General features: G+C 48.1%; 1 long non-coding RNA gene across 1 annotated transcript in view; it reads left to right on the forward strand.

Moving 5' to 3' along the window:
* The first annotated feature begins 479 nt into the window (after nt 1-479).
* The window catches only part of LOC310880115, a 61,763-nt gene continuing 39,403 nt past the window's right edge, over nt 480-22,839 (forward strand). Inside the window, exons 1-3 of the long non-coding RNA XR_014571443.1 lie at nt 480-1,602; nt 1,920-2,084; nt 11,029-11,267. This is a non-coding gene — a long non-coding RNA (uncharacterized lncRNA). The remainder of the gene's footprint in view (nt 1,603-1,919; nt 2,085-11,028; nt 11,268-22,839) is intronic.

The following is a 22,839-nucleotide window of genomic DNA, read 5'->3' on the forward strand; positions in this document are numbered from 1 at the left end:
GAGAGAAAGGCCATCTGGGAATGGGTTTTGTCCTCCTGTGCCCAGCTGAAGAATGGTGTCTCTCAAGGGCCATACTGATGAGCATGGAAGGGCTTTCAGATTATTAATGATTGTTAATTGGTTTGGTAGCAATACTGGTCAGCACTTTCTGAGAGGGAGGATTTGCTCTCCTCTAGAGACTATAGTGCTCCCTCAGCTGCAGTCCCACTGCATGTGTGTGGAGGGGTGGGAGGAGGACAAAGAGGATATTTTGGTACTGAACGCCAGATGCTCAGGCACCAGGATGGCTCTGGCAGCACCCGCGTCCTCCTGGGTGCTGCGCTGGCTCCCTGGGAGACGGGGAATCAGGGTTCCCAGCATCTCCAGTGCAGACGTAATTAAAGCCTTGCCTGCCTGCCACAGAGCATATGGGACAAGTTAGCAGAGTAATTAAATTTTGCAAAGTGAGTCTTTGCTGGAAAGCTGGAGGGTGGGTCGGTGGGAGGCAGGGGGAGCAGTGGCACTGCCCCTCACCTCCCCGGGTCCTCGCTCCAAATGGCTCCTCGCACCACAAGCTGAGAAAATAATTAGGCGGTGGCTCATTTGCATTGTTTATTGAGTTCGTACGTATGAAAAGATACTGAGGAAGCTGGTCAGACTGTACAGATGCTATAGGTGCGAAAGGAGAACATTTGTAGGTGTGTGGGGAAATGATGAGAAGGGCTTCTGAGCAGAAAGGCGGATGTGGGGGAAGGGAGAGTAGGAGGGGCAGAGAGGTAGAGAAAGGAGTGGGAAGAAAAGTCCTATTCCTGCAGACATGGGTGAAATAGGTGTAGTGCACGGTAAAATTGCCAATTAGTGGAGTTGCAGGAGGATGGAAACTGCTCGTGAATTGCAGTCAGTGAGCGTCAGTGGTGAAGAGAAGCAGGGAGGGGGCGGAGGCAGGCAGGAAGGGTTGGCTCACAGATTTCAGGATGGGATGTGTCCTTGCTTGGCTAGGTGAGACTTTCTGAGACGAAACCTTCGGATGTTAACCTTCCATTTTGTCATAGTCTGTTACATTAGAGTGAGAAAAAGGGACTGATTTTTTTTTTTTAGAAGAATATAAAGGGTTAAATTATTCACTTTGAACAAAACTTCTTTCAGGGTTGAATGAGTTATTTCCAGTTGCTCCAGGCTGAATGTTGTTTTATTTTGCTTCCCCCCCCCAAAGTTGAGATTTTCCTCAAGTCCCAACTTATGTGTCATTCTCCTTTCCTTCTACACATCTCTTGGTTCACCTATCGAATCTCGTATTCGCACAGCATTGTGTTTTGCTGCTCTTACAAAAGGGTCCATTCTCATAAACCCCCAGCCTCACGCAGCGACGATTGTCGCGGTTATTAATACGTGTAATGGCTTTCTCTCTTCCCGAGGACACATCTATAATGACCTACCCTTTCCCCTCTGTTCAAGATGCTTGTGGAGCAAATTGCAGGTTGGGAAGGCTGGAGAATAGTGACCGACCACTGACCTCTCTGACACGGTCACTGGCTCCGAAGCTTTCCTTCGGGGCCGTGGCGAGGGAAGGGGGTTTTCACCAGCAGCTTCCGCGCTGGTGGGCCGCAGCGTTCCCTATTCATGGTAAGCACGTGGCAGCTTTCGAATAGCGCAGGCAGCTGTGTTTGAAGAAGTGCTCCCTAATTACCCTCCCGCTTGATGAGCGTGACAGCCCATTGTGCTGGCCCCAGCTGTATGGCTGCCGCTCTCCCCATGTCCCGATGTCCCTTGCAAGCCAAACCGGGCGCTGGGACATGCTCCTCCGGCAGCCCCTTCCACCCCGCAAGGCACTGCCCCACGTGTGTGCTGCTGGATGCACGGGCATGAACGTGCCCCTCTAAAAAGGGCTTGAATCTTAGTGCTGGGGGTGTCACTGATCAATAATTTTGCTTTTTTTGCAGGTATAAGCATTGGGAGGGGTGACCACGGATGTTTGCACGGAGGCTTTTTTGGATGAGGAAACCTGGAGTTTTGGCACCTTGCTTGTGCAAAGCTGAAGTTCATCGTTTCCCAGGGAGTCATCCTGGAGCACTGCCTCACCTGCAGAACCTGAGCATGGCATTGCTGTGAGTGTTCTGGGTTGTGCAACACAGCTGGGCGGTGCAAGGGAAGGGAGAGGGGGTTGGACCAGGGCTTTGCATCTGGAAAGTCCTCCTGAAGTATAGACTCCTCAGAACTCCTAAAGTGTAGGAAAAATACATCCAAGACAGCAATGATTATTTGGTGCATTGGAAAAAATGCTCTACCACACTGTTCATGGGACCCAGAATCGCCACAGCTAGTCCAGAGTGATAAACCCACTACAGACAGGTGAACCCCTTTTACCTTCTGAGAATGCTGATGAGGGAGAAGCAGGGCTATAAGGGAGTGAGTGATGCCAAAAAATGGAGTCACAGCAATCTGTGCCACTCCTTTTCTGGAGATCCCTCCTTTCAGCTGGAGAGGTAGCTGTGACTGCTGTGACTAAGAGTGAATTTCCAATTCTCCCCCTGACAAAACATTTTTTCATTGAGGAAAAGAAATACACCTCTCAAAAGTACTCCTGAGGGAAAAAAAAAAAAAAGACATTGGAAGTTTTTTTGTGTGTGTGTGTGTGTGGTGGAAAGTTCAGGAGGTTTCAGTGTTATTCTCTCTTCATTTCTAATTAGAAGTTATAGACTGGAGACTCCCCATAAGTCATTAAAACTCCTACAGTTTGCATCGATTCTTCCAAAAAAAAAAAGGTGTTTCCCAAAGGGTTATCTCATCTTTTGGAAATGTTTCCCTTGGTAGTTTCTCTTGCCTCTCCTGGCAGCTGCTCTGTTATCTAATTGCTCATCAAGAGCAAAGCCTCCCCTGCACCTCCTCTCAGCTGGCTGGGTTGTGGTTTAAGGTTATTGGTTTTGTAAGTGTGCAGTGGTGGTGGATGCTTTGGAGATCTGAGGGAAGCAGGGATCCAGATCTTGGTTGCTTCTCCAAACTTCCTGGCCTCCAGAGACTCTCTGGGTGGAGTCCAGGGGTTGCCTTGGCCATCTGGGGTACAAATGGGACCAAAACCCACAAAAAAACATGGATTTTCCATGTCTATGGTGAGAGCAAGGTGGGTTTTCAGCCAGTTTATGTGCCACACCCAGATAAGCTCTGCCACATGTTGGGAAATCCAAGTGTGTTTTTGGGACTGGTTTTTCAAGGGGGCTGTACCCATGTGCAGAGAGGAACAGGGACTTGCAGAGGCTGGAAAGTTGTTCTTGCTGCTCTCCATTAGCACTTGTGTGTACCTGGGAATGAAGGTAAAGGCTGTCAGGTGGCTGCTGGCTGTGGCAGGGCACTAGGTGAGGGAATGGCACTGTTCCCTGTCCTCCCCATGCCCAGCTCTGTCCCAGTTATGGTCTCAGCAGCACTTTTTATATGACATGTCCGTGCCTCTAAAGACATGGCTGAGATGGTGCTGCTTGAGATACTCACATCCACAGAGCTCCCAGTTTCCCCTTTGCTTGCCATGGATGGCAGAAACTTTATTTGCACTTTGCTCTGCAACATCCCAGCCAGGCAAGTGCAGCAGTGAGAGAGGGAGAGTGGAGAAGAAATATGTAACTAGGTCAGTTTGCTCCACATTGCAGCTTCATCCCTTACCCAGGGAGGAGTTGTGGTCTTTGCCCGCCTCTCGCTGTTCCCATTCAGTCACTTGATGGGGTTTCTAGCTACTTTGAGCCTACAACCTTCAGATCAAGATATTTTTTTTTTTTAAACTTGGCTTCCACGTTCGACTCTGCTTCTTTCAACCTGTGTTCAGAGGCTCACAGTGGAAGGAACCTTTTGCTGTATTTAATTGTAAAAGTTCCTTCCCTATAAAAGTCTTGGCAAACTGGGCTGGCTCAGTGGTTAGTGCTTTGCTCTCCTCCTTGCAGGGGCAAAGTTCAGTTGCTTAGCGTCTGGCTGCCTGTTCCCTTGTCCAAGAAGGAGTTTTTAATCACAGTAGGACTAGATGGTTTGGCTTATTCACAGCAGGGCTACAACGCCAATTGCCATTAGGTCTCTTGTTCAGATATGGTCTGGATTGTTAGTGAGGTTTTAACTGTTCTGTGAGCAGAGTGTGATGAGTTGTTGGGCTCAGCCTGTGTGCCAGGGGCTGCGTGTACCCTGCAATGAGCACCGCCTGAAATCCTGTTCCCCTTTCTGCACCCCTTTCCCCTGATTTTGGTAATCACCAGACATCAATGTATGCATGGGGAGGTTGAGGTCAAGCCCACGCTGATGCCCTTGGAGGCAAAGGGATGCAGCCAGGGAATGGTGGGTCACCCATGTGCATCCAGAGGCAGAGACCATCCCCAGCACCATTCTGCCTCTTCAGACTGAAGCTAGAGAGAGGTGCCCAGCAAGGCTGCCTTGGCTTTGGAAACACTGCTGGTTTGGTATCACTAACACCAATATGAAAGCAGATAGAGATGCCGCATATGGGCCATCGGTAAGCAACGTGTTAATTATAGGGATGCAATTATATACACAATTATATATGCATTACTTACTCCGGGCTAGGTCCTGCCTGCTGGCAAGCAGCACCAGCATCGCATCGTCCTCCCTGCAGGTCGGAGGGCTGCAGGCAGGGACCACGTGCAGGGACGTCCTCGGGCCAGGCGGTCTGTGTGTGCCCATGCCCATGCAGGGAAGCTTTTTCTTTTGTTGGGACTGGATCTGAAAGAAAAACACAACGAGGGGTGGGGTAAGGCACCAGGGATCATCTGAAAGAGGGGCTCTGCTCAGCAAGTATTAGTGAGCATTTTAGAAACAAAACTGATTTTTTTTGCTTTTGTTGTTCTTAATGAATCTTGTACTATTCAGGCTCAGACAGTATTTGCAAACCATGGGGAGAAAAAGATTTAAAAACAACAACAACAGAAGAGCATTAGTGGGAAATAATCTCATCAGCCCCAACTCTCCAGCAGCGCTAGAGACAGGAAAATGATGCCTTTTTATTAGCCTTATTGTCTTTAATTAAAGCATTCAGCAGAACCCTCTGATAATGGACTGCAAGTGAGGTCGGCAGCATCTGTAATAACACAATACAGGGTTCAATTAAGTTGTACTTTTGTAGCTTTTCATCTCCAGTTTAAACAAGCTAGTGATATATGCAGAATGATTACCTTTCCAAGCTGGGTGAAAAGGGAGGAGGCACAGGGGCTTGGGAAGACGAACCACTTGTTGCTCTATAACCGATGCTCAAAAAATACTCTGTTTCCCCATATGGTTTTCGTGCATTCATCCTGCTTGTAGGGTACTCCCTCATTGCCACCCAGCCAGGCTGGCTGCAATTTGGCTGCTATACTGCAGCCATTAGGTATAGTTTTCTATATCACAATCATGGATTTTGTGTGACTGTGGGTATCCACAGCAGGTTTCCTAGACCTGAACCTTTAAAAAATGTGTTTTTGATGGTTGCAGTACCTAAAGAAGTCCAAACAAACAGGGGGATCAGAGGCAGCAGCAGAAAAGATCAGAGGTCCAGGTATAACCATTTAAGCTGAAAGACTGTGGATGATTGACAAGCAGTTGATATTTGCTGCTCCTTCTTTTCCCTGCTCTTTTGAATTATTGGTCATAAAACACCCTGCAGTTGCACTCTTGCTGTGTCAGAGAGAGAGAGAGAAGCCAAGAAAAAACCCACATGGCTAACACTTAACTTTATCTTCACCATTAAGTAATGCTAAATTAGAATGAAATCGCTCTGGTAATACAGGTGACAGCTATATGAAGACCAAATGAATTCCCTATGATCAGTGCCGTTAAAAGGAGCACACTGGCAGAATTCATGATGATGGGACACTTACTGTGTGCATAACTCATGCGCGCACACGGGAAACTCATGGTAAATCTGGCTGGCGTTTTATGTCAGGCTTTAAAAAAAAAAAAAAAGTGGCTTTTAAAGCTTCTGTTCGGATTCTCATCTCTCCAGCCCCGATGTAAATCTGCAGTAACGTAATTGCACTGCTAACCTGCCACGGGGGAGAGGACGAGATGGGAATGGAAAGCAGGATCTTTCCCGAGGCTTCTGGGCAGAGATGCTAGGCGCTGCCATGGGAGCCTCCAGCTCTCACCTTGGGGCTGCTGCCGCCTGGAGATGCTCCTTCACCCCCTCAGCATTGGTGGCTGTGCTCCACCGAGAGCAGTGGCAGCTTGCAGCAGCAGCTAGCTCCTTGCACACACCCCAAATGCTGTAACCTTGCCATGAAGTACCTGCGGCACTGCTTCTGTGACACTGCTGCTATTGATTGCTGAAGCCTTGTATGAAAAAGCAGGTTGAGCTGTGCGTTATCTTGGGCATGGCTGTCCCCGCAGTGATGCCGGGGCTGTGTCGCTTTTTGCTGTCACGGTGTGAGAGGTGGTTAGCTGAGCAGTTTCTATGCCTATGTGGCTTTAGTGCATGGAGTTTCCTCGCAGGGCTGGTGTTAGTGTCCCCATGTTGATGGCAGGGGATGGTGCTTTGAGGGAGGTAAAGCCAAGGTCCCCTTCCCCGTGCTTGCTGTCATGTTGCGGTACCCCATGCTGGCGCGCTTTGTCACACAGAGCCTCTACCCTCCATGTACAGGCAAAAATTACAGAGAGATAATTACCTTCTGCCTCCTCGCAGCCCAGTTTTACCCGAATACTGTTCATTTCAGTATTTTTACTGTCTCTCATGTAGTGCAGCTATGCGCTGTTAAACAGCTGTTCAGCTCCACCCTAGAAAAATAGCTTCAATAAAGTGCATTTCCTATACAGGTCATATATTGGTTAATTCATCCTTTTGGGAGAACTTCCAGACAGGAAATGTGGAGGCAGAGGAAACTGTCCCGGCAGAGCACAACAACTTCTAAATTAAATCCAATCCCGGCTCCCACTACCTGCCATTGTTACTGACATGGAAAGAGAAAGCAAAGGGCTGAATTTCGCCTGGCTGCTGTGTCACTGCCACGGCTCCATCCCGCGGGGCAGCTGTCCCCTGCAGAAGATGGGTTGAGGTTTGAATGGTAACTTGACTTCTGTGATTCAACAGCCAGTCTGTATTTTTTTTTTTTTTTGCTAAATACTGTTATTCTCTATTATTGTATGCCTTTGCCATATTCTGCCTGAATAAGTAGAGGGGTAATCTGATGTGCCAGGCTCCCTTCATCCATGATGCTGAAGATTTATTTTTTGGAAAGGAAAAACACACTGGAGCTTACTACAGGCTGAACCAGCTCTGGTAGGTTTTATAGCTGGAGGAGGCACCGAAGGGACCGCCTCTGCCTATTCCCCTCGGATCTCATACTCCACCAAACCTGTTTGGGCTTGTGGATGTAATTTTGTATGGTCATGGCAGAAGCCACTTCTGCGCAGACCCGGTTTGCCATGTGCTCCACATGGCTTTGCTATTATTGCCCCCTGACTGCTTCTGAGACAATTTCTTGCCTATTAAAATGCAGTTATGGCCTGGAAAGTGATAGTGTAAGAATGGCTTATCAGTGCTCCGTAGCTATTTGCTCTAATCATCCGTACCAAAGGCCCGAGAATGCTCCCAGAGAAGCCAATAAGACTTTTTCCATTGACTTCAAAGGCAGCAGAGAGCAATTTAGCTGCTGCCACCAGACAAAGCAGGTTAGGCTACAGCTGGTACTTCCACAGCTAACTTGGCTCTGAAATCCTGACAATCTAAATGTATTTCTGCTACATGGGATGTTTAAAAATAGACAAGACAAAGTAGCAGGGAAAACAGATTGCTGGGAATATTCCTTCCCTGGTAGGAGAAATGGACTAGCTGAACCTAGCAGGGCTTTTCCATCTCAAGTGTGTATGAGCCTATGATTTCTGTCAGCAAACTAAGCACTTCTGAGCCAGAGGCAGCACAGAAAGCCGCTAAAAGCAATTTAGAGGTGCTGGTATCATAATTTTTCAATCCAAGAGGAACTTCTGTTTTTTGCATATATCGTAGGGCTCAGGAAGATTCCCCTGAATCCAGGGAGACGTGGTGCCTGCGCGGAGACGATCCCACGGACACAACCCATAAGTCATAATAATGCGAGGGTCTTGGTAGGGCTGTCCTCCCAGCTGCCTCCTGGGAGGGGGATATTGAGTGCATGATGTTGGAGAAGATCAAAGAGACATCTACCGCTAATAAATCACCAATAATGGGTGACTTTGAGTGCCCACGTATAAGGAGGCCAGCGATGCTTAGTGAATCAATGTCTCGATACTTTAAATTATCCTCGGAACAGTTACTTTGAAGGCATGCAAGACAAGTTTTTTTCGATTTTGCCTTCAGTAGCATGGAGGATGTGGTTCAAGACAAATGGCCTCCTACGCACTAGTGATCGTAGCAAAACCGTGTCTGTCACCCTCACGGACTGCATCAAAACTTGGTCAGGAACTCGGTTCTGTGGAAAGGAGAAGTTAAAAGAAATAGAAGAGTAATAAATGAGAATTAAAGCCGACCCCCTCAGACTATATATAAAGACAGTTTACTCATCCCATGTATACTCCCAGAGGAAAGCCAGGCCTGTGTAAATGGCAGAGAGGAGAGACATTTAAGCTGAATAAATAATTTTCACTAGAAGTGGAACCAGTGCAGGACAACCCCATGGAAAGAGCAGAGCCCTGGCAGGGCTGGGGCAGATGGAGGGCTCTCTGCTCTCCTTGCAGCATGGGATTCAGTATGGAGAAATGCCCTGCCTGCAACTTGGGGATGCCCAGTAATTCCGGTGGGAATGGCAGAGGAAGGTGTGTCTGGTGAACGCCAGCTGCTGCGCCCGTGCATCCCCGCACCCAGGCTGGGACCCGCGGTGGGGAGGAAAGTCTCAGCTCCTTGCGATGCTCGGCTGGCGCATTGAGCTGGGCTCAATACGAACCTGAGCGTTTCATTAGCCAGGTTTTCCACCCTGGAGGAGAAGCTATGGCTGCATTGACCTTAATGCGAAATTAAAGCCATTTAAGCAGGTAACAGCCAGACAGCTGGGTGCAACCATGCGATGGAGGCGTTTGTCTCTATTTACAGACAAGCTGTGTATGTGTTTCCATTTCGCTCAACTTTTGCTGCTTGTTTATTTAGCTAATAAGAGCCAGCAATCTGCCTCGCACAGCCGTGCAAACAGCAGAGCAGAGTGTGCCCGAAGAAGGGCTTTTGTTAAACACTTGCTGGCCTTATGGCACCGGCTGTGGCTCACCTGCTGCAGGAGGGAGCTGGAGGGAAGGCACTTTAACAAAGCTTTTGCTCAGGTGGGGCATGTCCTGTCTCTCTCCATCAGTCTGGTTCAGGACTGATGTGTTCCCATCCCTGGGATGGGGCTGCATCATTGCTAACAGACTGAGCAGTGTGTCACCAGTTCCCTGCATCCCACATCCATCTAGACACTGATGGCAGCTGGACCAGCATTGCCACCTTGTCCATGTGTCTGTCCCTCAGATGACAGACAGGAGGAGGTCACCAGACCTCCCTGGCTGTGTCCGTGCTTTAGAGAAATAAAGGAGACTGGATCTAATCACAGAAGGGTGCAGAAAGGACAGCTGCTGCAAAACCTCTCCCTCATCCATCCCTACAGGGGGACCGATGTTGCATTTCGGGAAAATGCTGTGCCACTGTCTTGTCTTCTGCTGCTGCACCCAGCAGTCTTTTCTGATTTTTTAAGCATTAGTCTGACTGCCTCCTGCTTTTACCAGCCAGCCTTAGGTGTCCCAGATGCTGCTTGGGAGTGAAACACAGCTGCTGCCTTTGTGAGTTATCCATCTTCTCCTTTCGTGGCGAAGACATTGATCTCCAGCAACAAGGGGCCTGTCCTGCCATGGCCTCGTGCTGCAGGCATGTGCTAAGCAAAGACCCTGTGGGTGTCTGAATGGCTTGGCCTCGGTGTGTAATTCTCAGCACTCTCACAGGGTTCCCCTTTTTACAGAAGAGGTCTTCCCAACAAGCTCATCAAGACGTCTGCCTTCTCTTTCCCAGCCCCTTCGCTGCTGGTATCTGGATCATTTCTCCCCCCGGTGCTCCGAGCACCTTCCTGTGGTGCGGGGGGCTTGGGTGGTAAATGAAAGAGGGCAGAGAAGGAACCTCCTTGGGAGCTCTGAAATTAAACTGGGAAATCAGCAGGGGACTTTGCCCGTGGGCCCTGACCTAGGGCCTGCTGTGGAGGCAGAAGTCTTGTGGAAAATACCATCTATAGCCTTTAGACTGGGTCCCTGTTTTCTAAAGAATGCATTAGGGACCAAATCCCCACCATGCTGAGTGCTGCACCAATACAGAACAAGAAAAGACATGCACCCATCATTTCTTGCCTGTATACACATGAAATCAGAGGCCTTGGGACCTTAAGTCCAGCTGTCTGCTATGAATGCACAGGTCTTTTAGAGCACGAAGGAGCCAATGCTACCTAGTTCATCCTGTGCTTAGCTGCTAATTAGGAGTTTTTAGGATGTACAATCTGAGGTGTTACCAATTAGCTCAATTGTGGACCAAGACCAGAGCTGTTATTTGCTTTGTCACAGCAATTGAAAGCCAAATAAACAAATACTAGTGTCTTTTTCCCCTGTGCTTTAGAACAGCTGTGAAACAAAATAATAATAATTTCATTGTCTACTTTTCAAAACTCTACATTTAAAGCAGATCATAAAAATCCCCACATGGTTTATTTTGTGTAATTACTAAAAAAATAAGGCTTTGAATCCCAGAAGAAAAACTATATGTTACTTAAAAAAAAAAAAAAGAAACCAGCAAAACAAAACAAACACACACACACGAAACCAAACACACACACAAGAAAAATAAAGAAGGCAGATGAATGAGCAAAATATGCTAGAGTTTGTCCTTCTGTTGTTTATGATCGGGAGTTTTGAAGGAGGCTATGGGAGACAAGTGCTTGAAGCCCACATGATTTCAGGGGGTCTTAGTACCTTTTTTCTGTGGCTCTACTAAAACTGAGTGTCAAAAAACCAACCAACCAAAAACTGTTTGCAGAGAAACAGAAGAAATTTAAAGCTTTTTTTTTTTTTTTTTTTTTTAAAACTCTCTTCAACTTTGGATTTTGTTTTCAGTTTTCCCAGGAAGCCACCTACCATACACCTTGGGATAGCTTGCTTGTGCTGTAAACTCTTCTGACAGCCTGGGCCCTCAGAGGCTCTGCTCAGCAGGAGGAGTGAACGACTGCAAGGACGGGAGCCGTGATTGTGGGCATGAGGTGAAGCAGGAAAAAGCAAAGTGAAGTATCTCAAATGCTGGACAGAGGATTGTTGCTGGAGCTGAAGCTGTGGGATGACTAACATAGATTTCACAGGTTTGTCCTTCTTTTCTGTGAGCCCCATTTTCCTTCATCTTGGTATTTCTAACATGAGATAAAAGGAAACAAATGAAAATACAAATGTCCAGGTGTCCTCCTGTCAGGCAGTGGTAAGCCCGCAGAAGTGGGTGAGCTCTCAGCTTTCAACAGTTCTCTTCAAAGGTTACATCTAATTAGGAGAATCCTGATTTTTGTCATCGATGATTTTAGCAAGTTGGTCTTCCAAGGCATCAAAGAAGTCCAGCTGGGAACCCATATGGGAAAAATATATATATATATTTATATATATGCTATAAACATGTTATCCCTAGAAAACTTGTACATAGTATGTGTGAGCTCACTCTATACACCTACTCTTCGCCACAACCTGATTTTAGACATTGCATGACAGATAGGCCCACTGATACCTGTCAGTATTTCTATATGGAGCCTACTTGGAGTTCTCTGCAAGGTTGTTCATGCTCTCTTTGAGAGGGAAAACTTTTTTCCTGGTCTTTCCCTAACTTTTTTTTTTTGCCCATAGCTCTTTCATCACTAATTTCCTCCATGGATGGAGGATCAAATTCACCCTTCTCTGGTTACTTGTAAAATGCAAGCCAGGAACTTGCAGACTGTCTCCATGGGCTTCCTTTAAAGCCCTGGCAGTGGCAATATTGGCATATCCAAGATTCAGTGTTTTATTGGGCTGAGTTGCAACACAATTTAATTGCCAGCAGATATGTAGCACATATGGGGTGGTGGTGGTGTAATTTACAAAGGTATTGGAACCCAGTTTTGGGTAGGTACCTGTATCTTCAGAAACACGGGCTGGGGGAAGGGGATAGGTCTGTGTCTTCGCCCACTTCTGCTGTACGTGGACAAACAGGAGGCACAGTGGTGCACCCTGGCATTGGGAAATGCTTGTTCCTTAGCTGAGGTGAAGCTAAGTCTATAGGTATGTGCAATTTAGCTGGTCCAGGGGTGTTAAAAGGATGGCAAATCTGTATTTTAATCCTGCCTCGAGGTTTTTCATGGGGAGAGGGATGTACGTGCTGCTAGCACTGCATGAATGTGCATCCAGGTCTCAGGCCAGGTGAATTCCAGGCAGGTACTGATGTGCTCCAAGCTGAGATTGCTGACTTCTGAAAGTGGGTGTCCCCAGCCCACGAGAGATGCTGTTACATTGCTGGCTGGGTGCTCTCCTTGATAAAACTGCTTCCCCTCACTTCCTACATTCATTCACTTGTCAAGAGCAGAGACTTGTTTCAACACTGTGGATTCTAAATTTTCTCTGATGTAATTATTGTTTGACACTGCAGCCCTTCCAAGAACCTTACATAAGGAACGAGAAAGAATTAAATATGAGAGAAGTTTAAAAATAAAACTATTAAAAGGAGACAGAAGCTGTTTTGTGAGCAGCAGGAATGATGTGGTGCCTCTGGGAGAGAATATGCTGAGCCAAAGGAGATGTTCTGCTTTTAGGCAGTGCCTTTCATTATATTTCAGTGAAGTTCTGTGCTTTTCTGAAGTTCTTAGGTGCGGCGCTTTTAGAAATGAGCCTGTTCTTTCTCTTTGCTCTTGCAAAAAACCATGACTTTCATACCATTCCCCAAGCCAATCTCCCTTTACAGAATGTGCAGCCAAAATTTCCCTTCCCTAATTAAGCTAGAATGATTTTTGAAGAAGTTTTAGCCTCAGAGAACATCAAATTTAGCTCTTAGCCTGGAGCCAAGCTCTGGGCTAAAGAACACATGTCATTTTAGGAATTCATGCAGATGCACCTTGACATCTGGGATGTGATATATTGCCTGCACACTTCCCCACTGAGACACCAAGCAGCAGTGGGCACTGCTGATGCTGCAGGTGGAGCACAAAGAGTTTTTGTCATTCATCCCAACACGTTTGTCCCAGCCATGTAAAGAATTGCAGGAGATTTCTTTGACATATGCAAGCCTCTTCTGTTGGTATTTGTTGGTGTGATAACTTAATTGCCTCATTTCTCTTCTGGGTTGCTTCTGAGAGTAGCATAAAGCAGCGTTTCCTAAGTTGTGACCTGTAAAGAATGGACTTCTCCGGTGAACATTTGTTTCCTGTGGCTAGTTCCTCTCTAGTGTTAAAAGGCAGCCAAAAATATGCAACACGTAGCTTTTTCTAGTGTGATTTTGGAATGGCCTTAGCAGAATCTGTTTTACAGATTTCTGATGAAATTCAGGTATGGAGAGCAGGGCTTGAAGGGGCCTTCAGAGGTCATCTGCCTCAAGCCAGGATCAGCCAGGTTTCTATTTTCTAACAAGTCTCCAGCGCTGATCATTCCACCCCCAGAAGCAGTAAGTTCAGTGTCCGGCTCTGTCTGTTGTAAGGACCTCTCCTGCAGGCAGATTCAATATCCCTCGAAGCTAATTACCTGCGACTAGGTGTCTAGCCTAAGCTAAGCAGATGAACTTTGTTCCTTTGCTTCACTTCCAGAAAGCAATGGATTTTACCCTTCTTTAAATGCCCCGGGTGGGATCAAGCCCTCTCTGAACATTTTTCTCTCTGCAGCAACTGTAGAAAAATCTGGCGGTCTGCATTAGGCAAGAATAGATGAACATGCACTGAACGCCTCATTTACTTCACGTCCCTTTTTTTATTCATGGCTTGGGCACTCAGCATCTGAGGCATCAGTATCACAGCACTGAGATCCTCAGTGTGTTCTTGAGCTTTCTTTTCTACACAGCTATGACGACTCACTTTTTCTGTGTTGTATGTGATGATGTTTGGAAGAGGCATAGAACAGTGATGGGGGAGATGGGTCCATGGCGATGCCTTCCTCATAACCTAGTCCAAGCTAAATAAAGGTAAAGCCTTGACAAGCCACACACACACATACTGTCCAGAACATCTCTGGGAATAACTGGATCTGGGAAGGAGATGACTTTGAAATGCTAAAACATCAACAATTCACTCCAGCCATCTCATTACAAGCCCATTCAGAACCAAAGCAGAATCAGTGATGTGAAGCTTGGGTATTCTGAGTCCTTGAGATTATTTTTTTTTTGAGAAACTGTCTGTTGTCCAAAAATTATTTGTAGAAAATACTGTGAGAATAGTTTATACTAGCAATAGCTTGTAGAAAACTGTAAACAGCTGGGAGATCATTCCTGAACAGGAGAAATACATTATTTGCTATGACTTACTACCTTAGCTCTGGTAGCTGCATTGCTTTCTTTCTTTTTTTTTTTTTTTTGGAAAGAACTTAATCAACAAAGAAAACATATTTTCCCTCTGGGTTAAAAAAAAACTCCTGTAATTGCACAGCTCCACTGGTTTTTAATCCAGTCTGTGCGCCCACAGTGAGGGGTCTTTTTTTTGTTCGTTCGTTCGTTTGTGGTTTTTTGGTTGTTGTTACTGTTGTTGTTGCTGCTTTCTGGCTGAATACCAGTATCTGCAAGGTTCATGGAAAACCTTTGCTCTTGAGCTACAGAGCACCGTAACTTTTGTAGTTACACAGAGGCTGACTTGAGCCAACAGGCAGTGGGGCATCATGCCAAATTCTGCAGAAAATAAGCTTTCACCTATTGGAATGCCATGTATATTTTCTAGCCATTCTGTAAAGAAAGCCATATGAAAGGCAAAGTGAGGCTGGCTTGATTTCCTGAACTGCCTCTCAAGAGGCAGGAAGAACAGGAAGGATGAACGATCTGCACTTCTTTACTCTGAAAGCTGCCAAGGTGCCAGCCAGCTACCAGCTAAGTAGCCATGCTGTCCTGTGCTCGACTCTCCTTTTTGTCAGAGAGCTCCAGGTACTCTCCAGATGTGGCAGAGGTTTACAGTTACGTGTGGGACATCAATACTGTATTTAGAAGTGCTATTTTTTTAAATTGACAAAGTCCGAAGAGCTTCCTCATTAAGTGCTGCATGAACTCAGCACAGGAGCCCTGCTGGTATAAGCAGCAAGAAGTTTTCACCCCCCCAAGACAGCTGGGCATGGAGGAGCCGAGCTGTCAGGTCTCACTTCATCTAAGATGACCCTGGTAGGGGCCCATACAGAGTCACACTGGAGTCACTTAGTGCCCCTGATGGTTGTAACCCACACACCAAAATGCTCTTGTAGCAGTGGATGAGCACAAGAGAAGCTCAGGACAACCCTGTCCTACTGTTTCTCTTTACCAACCAGTTTCTAAAGTGAGGGTGCAGATAGTATTTTTGCCCCTGCACCCATAAATGATCGAAGTTTTCTCCTGAAATCTCTTAGAGTGCCATTTTTGTTCTGCCTTGCTCATGACTTTCAAGGCTTTGGATTTTTTCTTTCTCTTAACTTAGCTACCAATCAGCCACTCTCCAGCTGCAGTAATAACGTGTGGGATGGCAGTTGCCTCCAGTGGCTGTTTAAATTAAACACAGATCTACCGAATAGACACCGAGTGCCAAGAGATCCCTTTTGGGAGAAGGTGAGAGGAGGAACTGCTTTCCAGTTAACATTGCCGATGTGTTTCTGAAGCTAAGGACAACACCTTTCTGACTCCAGGACATTATTAATGTCTTTCTCTAACAGAACATGTGTTCTGAAAACCTGTAGCTGTGTCACCTTCAAGCTGTCATTTCAGGGGGATATTGCGAGCAAGGTACAGCCAGCCCAGCTTACGATTTGCATGGGAGACATCCGAGACACCACAGGTAATTCAGCTGATGTTACATCCTCCCTGGAGGCAAGGCTGACTCCAGGCCCAGCAAAGTGCCAGCCAGCACATCGCACATGTCTGCAGGTGAAGCCAAGCAACCTCATGGGTGGTGCACAGCCATGGAAGACTCTAGGAAGCATTTGCTTGAAGCTGCATTTATAAATACAGCCAAGTTGTGCCTGTGACCCCCCTGGGTATGTGCAATTTGTGATGTAGGTGTGAGCTAGAGCATGTTGGGTCCCTGGAGCTGCCTGCTCTTGGTGCTGTCTCTGCCTTGCACTCAGAGCATCCCCTTGTGCTCAGGAAGAGCTGTGTCGTGTGTCTGGTGGTGGACAGGGCTGCGGTGTGCCTGCCTACATCCCGTGTGCTGGTGTTTGGCCTGCACATCGCTGTTAAGCTTACCCGTGCAGAGATCTCTTCCAGCCTTGGCACAGACAGGGAGTGGATTTGTATTTCACAGCTAAAATAGGTATTGCCTTCCTTAAGTTGCCTGTGTGTCCGCTGTCTTGTAACCGAGGGTTATGGGCTGTGCTTACGAGTTATACTTAGACTCTTCTAAAGCTTTGGTCAGCCTTGGAGACTCAGCTTCAGTTCGAAAATGGGTGCAACTGGGCTGTTAGCCAGGTGCTGGAGACTGTTTCAATGCAGAGATTTATGGTGAGCTGGGGGAGGCTCAGCAGGGGACATGGCTGGGGGTGAGATGTCCCTGGAGGGAGCAGAAGACATTCTGTAGCCCTTGTTGTTCAGGCCACCACCATCTCCTCTCCTGGCCTGTGCTAAGAGCAGCAAGCATCAGTTGAATCTGCTCTCCCACACTCCCATACTACTCCCTCCATGCATGCCTTACCCCTGCCCTGCTGGGGTGGCCCCACCGCTTTAGCCAGCCCTTGGGATGCTGACTCCAGCAGCATTTCCCAGCCCGGACCCAAGGGGTTAAGGTAGGATGTTAACTTCAGAGCTGGGCGGGAAGGGGATCTGAGCAGTGCGGGTCATGGACGTCCTCGCGGGCAGCTCCCTTCTCTCCATGCTGCCAAGAGCAGATGTGGCGTAAAAGCTTCCTCTCAGAGAGGGCATGATTAATCTCTGCTTCTTAGAGGATGACAAATATATTATATTCGCCGACATGCACACGCATTCTCTTCGCCTGACAGGTGACCCCTGTCTTAATGCCAAGCGCGCGAGGTCCAGCTCTGTAAACGAAGAGGAGAGCTTTGCAAGCTCATTAATGCTTTGAAGTCACTCATTAGAAGCAGATTCCTCTGGAGCTGGCAAGCGCAACACCCTTTGTGAGCACGGCTTCGTTTGATACTAATGCGGGTGCTGCAGCTGGAGGCATCCGGGGATGCTGGGCTGCGATCCTGCACACACGGACCCGCACAGCGTGTTGCTGTGGCTGTAATGGGAAGAGCAAAGGGAAGCAGTTGCTGTCCCCTCTTGGCACTGAAAGGGGTGAATTTCCTCCTGGCAGGGTTTTTGTGTGTGGGTGGATTAACCCATTCCCCTGCTGAGCTGAGGACCTGCAGCACCCTGCAGCAGGATACCTGGGGTCTAAAGAGACCCCAGCAAGGCGATACAGACTGCATCATCTCTGGAGGCCAGGGTGTCCCCTCAAGGGACCCTTTTCTGAGAGCTGGAAACACCCCGTTTTCTGGTCAGTGCGTCTCACCCCTGCGCCCGCTGGCTGCAAGCCCTCCGAGCAGCTCAGGCACCCCCAAGCACGTTTGTTAGCAGTCCCTGGGGAAGCGAGGAGGGAATTGCTCAGCTCCAAGCAGGGCAGACCCAACAAGCACCATCCCCTTTACCTCCACAGAGACACCCCCTTTTGGGCCTGGGATGTGTCCCCAAACATTTTGCTTTACTGGAGCCAAAAGAAAGGTCTCCCACAAACTGTCGGACCAGCCTGGGGATGTCCCCAGGGGGGAAGTCTGCATCTTCCCAGCCCTTCCCATGGCGGAGGAGGCTCCAGCGTGTCTTCAGCAGGTGGGATCCTCCTGTGAAAAGGTCTGGCCAGGATTGTCTCTGTGGGCACCAGGGCTGGGGCTGTGCAAGCCCAGTGCAGGGATCTGGGATGTCTGGGAATCCCCTGGGAGGGAGAAAGACTGGGAACACGTTGCAGTGTCCCACCAAAGCGACGGCAGTGCTGTGCAAAGGTGCAGGCCTGGGAAGGGAGAGTGGCTGAAACAGAGACAGAAAAGCATCAGGCTCCTGTGGCTTAAGGGCTAGAGACTTAGTGAATGCAGCCTTGCTTTGAGGCTGTGGGTTTGAATCCCATGTGATTCAGCAAAGAAAGATTTTGTTGTTGTTTTTGTTTGTTTTTCCTACAGGGCAAAGCAAAAGCACAAAAAGGTATAGCTCATCCCAAAGGGAAAGGGAGGACTCCCATGCCCCACAGTTTTTCCTGGCTAAACACTCCAGTCGAACCCCCAGTGCAGGCCAGAGGGGATAAGGAGCAGGACCCGAGGAGGAAGGATGATGCTTTAACCACTCGGCGGGTCTGGCTGAGCACTGGTAGGCTGGCAGAGCTGCCCCTGTCCCCCTGAGACACCCAGTGGGGTCAGGTTGACACCCCCCAGAGATGTCCCTCGTGCGTGGCGGTGTTATCACTGATGTCTGCGGTCCTTGCATGAGGACCTGGCATGGCACATGGGTGCTGTGCCACTCTCCATGGCCATGAGAGCTGGCGCTTCCCAGCGAGGTGTTTGGTTGGGGTGTGCCAGCTGGGCTGAGCAGAGGTTTGCTTCTTGGTGATGGGGCACCAGGACATGGGAGCAAAACTGTGACGTTTTGGAAAGTCCATGGGGTAGGAAAGCATTTATTGTGGGGTACAAGGAAAGGGAGCGAGGAGGCTTTCTCACTGTGCCTTGCCAGAAGCCAGCTCACCAGGGAACTTAAAGAAGGCAGTGAGGAGGGGAAGATGTTTTGGGCTCGGGCAGTGCCCCAGGCTGGGACCCGGATGGCTCGGCAGGGTGTGTGTCCTCCAGGGGGGACCTGGCAGGCCAGGGGGCAGCAGGCAGCCCACCAGGATGGCCGAGTGGTGAAGGCGTTGGACTTAAGATCCAATGGGCGCATGCCCGCGTGGGTTCGAACCCCACTTCTGGTAGGAGTCTCCTTTTTTTGGCAGTCCACACCCCCCGTCCTGGCTTTTAGAGCATCTGTTCAGAGCACAGGGGGGAGCCCTCAGCCCTCTGTTGTGCCTGGGGGGGCAAAACCATTCAGTGCCTCAGTGGGAGCGCTTTGGTGGGACTGAGCCCCCTTATCATGCAGGCTGAGTGAGGAGAGATGTGAGCCAGGCGCTCTGGCACAGGGCTTGTGGCTCTTGTCCTTCGTGCAGGGAGCGCTGAGACCGTCGTGGGCTTGAATCCCACGTGCTCCCAAAATAGAGACTTCTTTTTTCCCCAAGGCAGAAGTAGAAAAACCTGACTATCCTGAAGGAGATAAAAAAAGATGTTGAGCTCTAAACAGCTCGGGCAAGTCACAAGTGGAAATGGGTGCAAGTGGGTTTGGGGTTCACAAAGAGTGCTCCATGCTGGCTTCTCTTGCCAGCTCTGCTCTGTGACCCCAGACCCACGGCTTGGCTCATCCAAGGCACATTTTGGCGTGCTCCAGAGGGATTTGGCAGGGTCACAAGCCTTTGGAGCATGCCTCGAGTGCTCACAGCATGGCAAGAGTGGGTTCCTGCCATTGCAGGTTAAGCTGTGGAAATGCATGAGAAACTGAGGGGTGCTCCTGGGTTAGCGTGTCCTGGGCTGGCACTTAGATACACTTGGGAGATGTTTCACTCCCTTCCTCTTATGCACGGGTGGGCACCAGAAACTTCCCTCTGTAAGGGTTTAGCCCTCCGGACCCGTGGAGATGCTGTCAGGCTTTCATTTGGCTGCTTTGCTCCAGCCTGAGGCCAATCGGAAATGTCCTACTGCTGGGACATGATTTGAAGTGATGGTGTTAATTTGGTTAATTAGGATTCCTGGGTAGTGTGTGCGTCTTGCAAATCGGCTTACCATTGTAGTGTCACTGCAAAGAGTTATTTGCTGGTGCATGGGGTTATGTATGAATTTATGATTATGATGTAGGACCATTAATTTCATGTTTGTGGCAGATGATACAGCTCAATTAGAAGTTGCACGTTAAGATCCTTGGCTCTCTCTGATAGATGGAAATCAGACGGTGGCCTGCAGGAGGGATCATGGGGCCTGTAACAGTGGCCCTATAACAAGTGGGGCAGGACCCAGAGGAGAGGACAGGGGAGGAATTACCCTGCTCTTCTCCCGTTCGATTAGTTCTGGGGGTGAAATTTTGTGTGTATCCGCCGCAGCCAGCTTGTTGCAACTAACCTCAGTTGTTAAGTGATGCAAAGAATGACAAATCCATCTCTGAGAGCATCCCAGGGGGGCTCAGCAGCACTGCAGGTCAAGTCTTTTACCTCTGATGGCTTGGAGTCAGACTTCTGTCTAGTCCATGTGTCAGAGGCATTCGCTGGCCTCCGCTGAGTTCAAAGCTGAAATCACCTCATTTGAGCTTCTCTGTTGATCCCTATTCTCACAAACCTTGTGTTTTGCCCACCCCAGGGATGTGGGCTCTGGCCTGCTCCCGATCCACTGAGGATGTTTATCCTCTTAGCAGAACTATTGGGTAGGCAGAGCGTGGTCTGCAGGCCCCGGGAGCAGAGTTAACAGCCTTTGACCTCTGGGGCCAGGTGTTAATTTGGCTCAGGGCTAAGCTGAGATGGCAGAGGCATGTACGAAGGTGGGGCTGGAGAGCTGAGGCTGGAATAGCAATGAGGCCAGTGGCCAGGGCACCTGAGGGCTGTAGTGGACTGCTAAATAAACTGCCTTCCAGCAGGCCACAGCTTTCCTCCTCTTCTCATGCTGGCCCCGTATCCTCCAAGTGTCTGACAGAGCTAAGAAGAGCAGCTTGTCCAATAGCCCATGTATCATATTTATTAAGATGGTTACTGCAGGTTAAATATCAATAGTTTATTAAAATATATTTATTATAGATTAACTGTGCTGTACGCACATCTGTTATGTTGTGGTTAAAAGTAGACCTCGGTAAAAGGTTTTTAATAATGAATTTGTATCGAAGTGGTGTATAATAAGTATCTTTAGCAATCTCTCTCTCTATTTCACATGACAGTTTTATGTTCAATAAATACCTAGAGATTATTAAAAACATATTTATCAAAGATTAACAGTGATAAAATAGATACAAATCTAAGCTGCTAAGCTCAACAAGCCTGCTTATAATAATCAATTCGTATATTAAAACCCAATAACAGCCTTGTTTAAATGAAATGGGTTTTGGGGATCTTTGTAAGTGCCATCTTTTGCTGTGTGTTCCTCCTTGAAGATCTCAGATTAGATCATGGGACATTTTTGTCTAAAATAAATCAAGTAGGTAAAAGCAAACCAGTCCAGGCTGTTTCAGGAAAAGGGAAGCAGAGATTCAAAGGATCTAGGTCAATGCCAGTCCACAGGCATCAGAGCAGCTAGTCTGGCTTGCCCCAGCTCTGTACCCCAGAGAAATCCCCCTGTGCAGCCCAAATTACAGCTCATACCACCTCCTCCAGCCACGCCACATCCAGGATCGGGAGCGTGGAGCAACAGCTCTCAACGTCTTTAACATCACAGATGCACCCTCACTCTTTTGGGTACGGAAGCCTACTGCCTGTCTTGTATCCCATTATTATCTAGCACTTGGAGGCAAAGTGCTAAAATGAGCTAACTGTTTAGGAGGTAAACAAAATTTTATTGTTTTACTATTGTAATGTTATTGTTATCATTGCTGGATGGTGGGTAATGGGAGCTTCAGCCTGTGCCTGCATCTGCAGGGAGCAGCATCCCAGCTATTGCTTATTTTGGGGGAAAAAGTCATGGGATGTCTAGGTGCCTTGTGAAGCATCGGTGATGTTTGGACCTCAGGAGGACTGGGACTCCTGTGCCCTCCTGGTAGCAGGCTGGGGTTATTGGAAACCTCAGGTAATGTCCTGGCTTTTCTGGATCCAGTGCCCTATTCCAGCATTCGGTGATGTTTTTATCTCATGTTTGAGGTCATGTTTTTACATCTGTGAAGCTCTGTGCAAAGTCTTGGTGAGGTTACAAACCAGAGGCACCCAGATTCGAGGGAATTCACACACTGTGTGCCTAAAATATGGACTGGGCTGTAATGCAAGGGGGCTGCATGGGTTGTTAACTCTGGAACCTGTAATGTACTGGGAGGGGAAGGGTTATTTGCCTCTTGTGATTGTGGGATCTCAGGAAATGTAGGGATGTTTCCCCTACGCTGCTACTCAGCAGTATCTCAAGTATATGATGTTTTTCCATCTCTCAATTTCCTGTTGACTCCCTTTCTTTTCTTTACGAGTTTGAACACTAGACTCAAGCACTGCCTTAAAGGATGCTACGTCTGCATTTTAGATGCTATCGAGCAGCTCTGTGAGACCAGATTTGTGCATGGGCTGCCAAGAAAGCCCTTCAGAGGAAGGGCTGGGCATGATGAAGGCAGCTGAGCAACCTTGAGGAGATGGAGAGATGGTGGATGAGAAGAAGCGGGGAGTTTCTGGCCTGTATTAGCCTCCTGTTTTCACATATCTCCCATGCTGGTATGTGGATATGTATGTATCCTGGTATACGAATGCTCTCTCTGTTTCTGGCACCATTAGGCACTGCAAGTGTCTGGCTTTGAGGAAGGTATTTGACTGAAGGGATGGTCCAGACAACCAAGGAAGATTTTTCTGTGCTTATCTGGGTGAGGACAGTGGTTTGTCAGTTTGCAGTGCTGGCTCTGTCGGATGCTGTGGTCGCCTGTCATTGTATTTTAGTAATGCCTGTCTGCATGATACCAGTCACCAACAGCCCCTGACTTGAGTTTTTCTCCCACCTGGGGAAACATGACCTGAATAGCTTCGAGGTTTTGTGCATCTCTAATGCAAT

Source organism: Anser anser, assembly GCF_964211835.1.
Source record: "Anser anser genome assembly, chromosome: 12".
NCBI lineage: Eukaryota > Metazoa > Chordata > Aves > Anseriformes > Anatidae > Anser > Anser anser.